The following is a 6,823-nucleotide window of genomic DNA, read 5'->3' on the forward strand; positions in this document are numbered from 1 at the left end:
TAGTTCACCACGACCGCTGTAGAGGGCGTCTTCGAAAAAGCCACGTTTTAATCGGTGCGACACTTTGCAGACGTCCTGTAAAAAATTGAGTAAAAATTCAAACGGGATTCTATTCGTGAGACTTAAAACTAGACACTAAACCTCTAAAAGTTCATAAAACTACCCCCCCCCCTTTTTATACAGGGGTGAATTGCCCCCAAAAAAGTGATTTTTCGAATTTTTCGAAAAGATATGTATAAAACGATAAAAAATACAAAAAATAAAATATTTTAGAGGTTTATTGTCTAGTTTTAAGTCTCACGAATAGAATCCCGTTTGAATTTTTACTTAATTTTTTACAGGACGTCTGCAAAGTGTCGCACCGATTAAAACGTGGCTTTTTGGAAGACGCCCTCTACAGCGGTCGTGGTGAATTAAAAGTGCTAGAAAAAATTTCTTTATGTTCTTAATAATATATATAATAGCGTCCAAAAGGAATTATGTTTCTAAATATAATAGTTTTTTTATAAAGAAATATTAAAAAAGTGTCTTTCTTTCAATTTTGAATGAGAAAACTTTTCAATTTTTAATGGGAAAGTCCCCTTAACCCCTTGCACTATGATTTTCTTGACGTCTGCAGTCTCCAGAATTACTTTATCATCAGTGATTCCCCAGAAACAAAAGGAATTCATGTACTTATCGCTATTGTATATTTACTCTAGAAGTTAATTATTAATATCAGCAAACTAGTATTTCCCTTTGACTCAAAGGAAACGAATAATATTTCTGTTTGTTGAATCCATTTTGATAGAGTTACCACGAGTCTGACTCGATGTTATAAGGCAAGGGGTTAACACTAAAACTACCGACGATAAATGCATATTTGCTTCGATCGGTGGATAAACGTGAAAAACTTTTGAAAATTTAGAACTTTAGAAGTTGACTAATTTCTTCACTTTCATATCGTAATGAAAGGTGCAAAAGATCTGAGAAAATGTATTGTCATAACGTTTTAATCGTCGTTCTAAGAGTGTATTGACAAGTCATTTTGACTTGCTTGGTAGTTCTAGTGTTAAGTATCCTATTGGGCTCAAAACGAAATAGAAACTCGTTGCATCTGACGAAAGTTTTGTCTTTCATTGTATTTCACAGAGACCTATAGGCTATAAATGCATAAAATCCGCAGTCTATTGATAACACCACATAGTTTACAGTCATTTGGTGATCGAGACTCCACTATGAAATTCTTGTGTAAGGTGGTCCCCTAAACTCAAAAATCGACATGAGAGAAAATCCTAAGGATACGTTTTTGAGATATCGCTCGATGAATGTTTTGGTAACTTTTTAAAAAGACGACCCGACGTTTTTGGCCATATCTCGCGTTAGAGTCGACCCATTTGATCGCGTCGACTCTTAAATTAAAGGTGATTAAATTATATACAATTCTTTCATACATTGTTTTCCAATCAGAACAATAGTTTAGGCGAAATCGAGCGAAACTTAAGAAAAATTTAATTTTTTGGGGCCGAAATTGAAATCGAAAATTCACTGGATCGCCTGGAAAACATTGAAATTATTATGTGACGTCCAGTTACTTATTTTTTACATAAAGTACGCACCTTTACAAAGAAAACAAGCCCAACCTGAGCAAAATCCACGGACAAATAAGGAAGTTATGGGCGATAGAGTGCCTATTCTCAACTTCAATTTCATAGTGGAGTCTCGATCACATATAATTTGTGGATTTTGTAAACTAGTGTAATTTAACACTAGAATTGGTCGATAAACCTGAGAAACTTCTGAAAGTTTACAAATTTATAAATTAACTAATTTCTTCACTTTCAAATCGTATTTGTTTGAAAATTTTTGCTGAACTTTTACCTCGTACCATCCAGGAATGGATAAAATAAAGATATAATATATAATGTTCCTGTGAAGTTCTTGTTTCAGATTACAATTTATGGTTGTGCATGAAACGTCTAAATACTTTTGCCTAGCTATATACAGATAAAACTTATTTTATATTTTGTGATATGTAGGTGTGCATCTTGTAACTTTTATGAAAGCTTGAATAATAGTAAACACTCCGGAGGGCAAAACTTCAGTAACATCACCATAACAATAAATACAATGAAAAATGTCTTTGTCTGATTTCATTTGTCCAGTACTGTATATTATTAGTTTTCTTTGAGTCGACGTGAAATACTCTTTCGTTGGTATTAACAGTTAAGGTTTAGAATAATTTAACACTTGCCATAAGAATAGAATTCCTTTTGTATCTGGGGAAATATTAACACTAGAACTACCAAGCAAGTCAAAATGACATGCCAATGTACTCTTATAATGATGATTAAAATGTTATAATACATTTCTTCATATCTTTTGTAACTTTTATTACGATACGACATTAAAGAAATTATTTAATTTCTAAATTTGTAAATTTTCAAAAGTTTGCCATATTTATCGATCGATCGAAAAAGATATGCGTTTATCGTTGGTAGTTCTGGTGTTAACGATAAAGTCATTCTTGAGGGTGAAGTCATAAAAAAAATAGTTGGCAAGGGGTTAAGAGCTTAAACTTTCGATTGCTATCAAAACATCGCAAGGTCAACGGAAAAATTATTGAAAAAGAAACGTTAGAAAAATTTCTTTTTAACATGAGCCTTTATAGGACAGTAGTTGATACTGAAAAGTTAGTCACTTCTAATATTTTTCAAAACATGTTATTGTTCAATCGCGAAGGTCCTTTTGAAAGATATTTACGTAAAACTACGCTAAATTTCTATTGAACCTACCAGAAATTTTCGGATGTCAGATTCTAGAACGATAAATATAATCCAAAATTCTTTGTTATCCTCCTGGAGTTAGCAATGGCTCATCTTCTAGGATTCTATAAAACATGTCACTATTCACTCGCGAAGGTCTTTTGAAAGATATTCACGTAAAAGTACCCTTAATTTCTATTAAATCTACCAGAAATTTTCCGATTTCAGATCCTAAAACGATGAATATAATCCAAAATTCTTTGTTATCCTCCTGGAGTTAGCAATGGCTCATCTTCTAGGATTCTTTAAAACGTGTAATTGTTCACTTACGAAGATCTTCCTAAACTAGATTCACCTTGGAAACTGAAATCTTCGTCTCTAAACGTCCCACCAAAAACACAACAGAATAATTTTCAACGGCCACAGTCGCATTATCCTGTTGGTAGGTACTCGTGAAACACGCTATATCGTAAACACACTTTTTTCCGCGAACATGTTTCTTGTACTGTCGTCGCTGACAGACTAATTACGGTATTTGCAAAACTGCCATCTTATATGTATAGCGCGCGGTCAGATGGGCAAAAATGGTACGCTTTGAATATCTATCCGCTACCTGGCTCTTAATGGCTCCATGTTTGGACATTTCTGAATGTTAGAAAGCGGACAGACCCTTCAAATTAATGGAAAAAAATATAAAATATCGCAAACACAGAAGGATTGGACGAAGGTCTATATTGTTTCATTTATTTTTATTAGTTGTACCATGAAACTATAGTTCAACTCGACTAAATACCCGAAAATAGATTTGTCTCCAATGTTAGTTCGGATAATGGAGGTTCTACCGTATCGAAAAATTAGGAAAACCACGCGTAACATGACCACGGCATTAATAATGGTAATTAGTTGTCGAGATTAAATGTTTAAATGGAAAAATTGAAGTGACTTTGGGATCTGATAAAATTCCGTTTATAGACATCATTCGAATAGTACATGTTTATACGGGATACGGTCCGCATACACAGGCACCTGGGCGCGTGGGTCAGATACCTGCGCAGAACGATTAACAGCTCATTACCCTTTTATTCAGAAACGCAACCGCTTTCAGCGACCAGTATTTTGTGGAAGAGGCCTCGAGGTATCTGGCTATATTTTTTCATACTTTTAATTGCCAGACCTCGAGACGAAAAATGCACATTAAAAGTTTGTTTGTAATTTTCGTACTGAACAAATAATTTTATACAATTCCTGTGCTGTAAAAATAATTTTATATAATTCCTGTGCTGTAAAAATAATTTTATACAATTCTGGTACTCGTAAAAAAAATTGTATATAAGTAATCTTTGTATGGCAAAAACAATTTTATAAAATTTTTGCATTTGTAAAAATACTTTTATATAATTTTTGTATTTGTAACAATAATATTATGTGATTTTTGCATTTGTAAAAGTACGATACCTTTATATCATTTCTGTAGTTATAAAAATCATTTTGTCTGATCTGTGCATTTTGTAAAAATAATTTTATATAATTTCTGTGTTTGTAAAAATAATTGCATGTACTTGTTGGTATTGTAAAAATCACTGTAGAGACAAAACAGAAATTTTCGTGAAAAGATCGATCCTTTTCAAGTAAAATAAAAATATATTTTTATACAAAAATATATTTTTATTTTTTATACAATTTCGGAACGTGCAAAAATATTGAGAATCGTTACGCTTCTAACAAAAGAAATTGCGTAGAAGCATTTGTTTATTTCGTTTGAAAATTTCGTTTCAAATTTCAGCGACTTCTGAGATTGGGTCAGATGTTCTAATGAGATGACAACGAGGACGGAAGTCGAAGATTTAGACCGAAAAAACACGGGTTGTTATCAAAATTTTACGTCGGAATACCGTCAAATACATTCACAATTGCGTAATGACGTAGGGGAAAGTAGACAGTCGCGAAATGGATACATATTATTTTACCGTTTGCGTGGATCACGCGCTGAAAACAGCTATTACTCTTGGAAACGAAAGATACGAAATTCGATACATTTCAAACGAAATTATTTGCCAATTCCGTATATAATTTTCATATTAGTTACATGTTTAATATTTATTATCTTCGTTCGAATAATAAATATTGCAATAAACAGTCTATTATTCGCATTATTTTGGACTTCGGCTGTGCGAAAGAAATTTAAAGATGGCGTCGAAATCTTTCGAGGCGGCCGTATTTAATCTCTTGCTGTGACTCTGTCTGACATCTGTATTTTATAATATTCGGTAATATACAATATTTGTTATTACGTTAAGTACATTGATCGCTAAATAAATAGTTTATATAACAAACTTTTTTCGTATCTTAAAATATATATTAATAAACCCCAGACCGATCGTTTATTCTCTGTGCTATAGTTTTCTTTCACAAAAATCCTACAAATTCCGTTTTTTCTACAGTGTTTACATAAGAATGTACCCTGAAGATCACGTCACGTGCAATTGCACACCAGTCCATGATCTTGCGTGACATTCATAGAGTGTGAACCAATGTATCGCCATTATTTTAAATTTACTGGGAACAAATTATAATCACGTCCTGTTGTTCACAAATACGTGCATGTAAATATCTATGCAACGTAACATGTGAACTACGGTATCCAAACACAAAATTTCTTTACTCTATGCAGACCTTCCAGTTCCCAGATCTAAGTGGAGTTAAATCCCATCAAACATCCAACTGTACTGTATTTCAGAGAATCGTCTGAGGCTCAAGTCCGCCAAGTCCAGCAATTCCGATACGGCTGGACACTAAAGGTACGCTTTCACGTGACAGTAAATCGTGACTTTTAAGGTAGAAACAACATTATGACCACGTCGTGTGAAATCGCACGCTCTTACGTGATGTTACGTGACATTTGTGAAGTGGGAGCTGACGTATTTCCATTGCTTTAAATTTGTTCGAAACACATTATAACCACGTCACACTGTTCACAAATACGTATGTACATATGTAAATATATGTATATACAACGTGATAACAAGTGATTTCACATGACGTGATGTTCATGTGTTTTTCCACCTTCACAATCATGTCACTAAATCGTATGACTTTTGTCATCGTGAAAACTAGATTTCGCGTAGTCGTGACATTGATTTCCATTGTCAACACACAAAAGCCATGTCCGGTGAAAACATACCTTAAAGGTAAAGTCTAGTTTTATACCTAGTTTTCACGACGACAAAAAACTCATAACATTCACTGTCACGACCGTACATGTCACGGATTTACTGTCACGTGGAACCGTAACTTTAATGTCACGTGGAAACGTACCTTTAGACGTACAATAGGTTCGGTGCGTGGATATCGCTGCACGAATGTCTGTCACGACCACGGAGGCCCGTAAAGAGACATTTTTCCGACAGATCGTCCGAGTTTTCACTGCGTCCACGGAGTTTTCACGACACGACCGAGCCAACGGCAGCGTATCCACACGAGGCGGTTCGTCGGGCCCCGGGCACTAAGTTGTATGTCTCTCCCCGTCCAGTGACGACAGAGGAGGGGTGGGAAAAAAACGGAGCGAAGAAGCCGAGATGGAACGCGAACTAATTACCCTCTGTGAATGATTAGTTAAAATGTGCACACTGGCTGCGTGTGTATACCGAAACTGGTATATTAAATCTGTAGCCCGAACATCGTGGCTGAGCCCCCCCCCCCCCCCCCCCCCCCCCCCCCCCCCCCGACCGCCGCGTGGAAAGACAACAGGTACTATACAGAGATCGTAAGTTATCGACGAATCAAATTAGCTAGACCACCTCCAGTTAGACGAATTGTCATTACTCGCTGAAAGTCCATCACATATCCATTAGGCTGAAATCACAAGAGCGTTGAAATGACGGACGCTGCAAGAGACGTCAGTTTTCACGTACGTTGTAAAGGCACGTTTCCACGCGAGCGGGAAATCGTAACTTTCACGGTCGTGTCACTAAAGGTACGTTTCCACGCGACAGGAAATCGTGATTGTAGTGATGGGCACCATCGACTAAATTAAACTATCGACTAATGGCTATTTAGTCGCAACATACTATCGACTATTT

At 35.5% G+C, this 6,823-nt stretch overlaps 1 protein-coding gene across 2 annotated transcripts in view; it reads right to left on the reverse strand.

Annotated features, from left to right (window-relative positions):
- LOC107185564 (monocarboxylate transporter 12-like) overlaps positions 1–6,121 on the reverse strand; it is a 28,937-nt gene extending 22,816 nt beyond the window's left edge. The window contains exon 1 of one of the 2 annotated variants that reach the window (XM_015573271.1): positions 6,060–6,121. The gene's annotated coding sequence lies outside the window, so the exon portion shown is untranslated. Of the gene's footprint in view, positions 1–2,774; positions 2,916–6,059 lie in introns of those variants that run through there. The other variant, XM_015573270.1, reaches the window with a different exon arrangement.
- Positions 6,122–6,823: the final 702 nt, after the last annotated feature.

This window comes from Dufourea novaeangliae, unplaced genomic scaffold, assembly GCF_001272555.1.
Source record: "Dufourea novaeangliae isolate 0120121106 unplaced genomic scaffold, ASM127255v1 scaffold48, whole genome shotgun sequence".
Lineage (NCBI taxonomy): Eukaryota > Metazoa > Arthropoda > Insecta > Hymenoptera > Halictidae > Dufourea > Dufourea novaeangliae.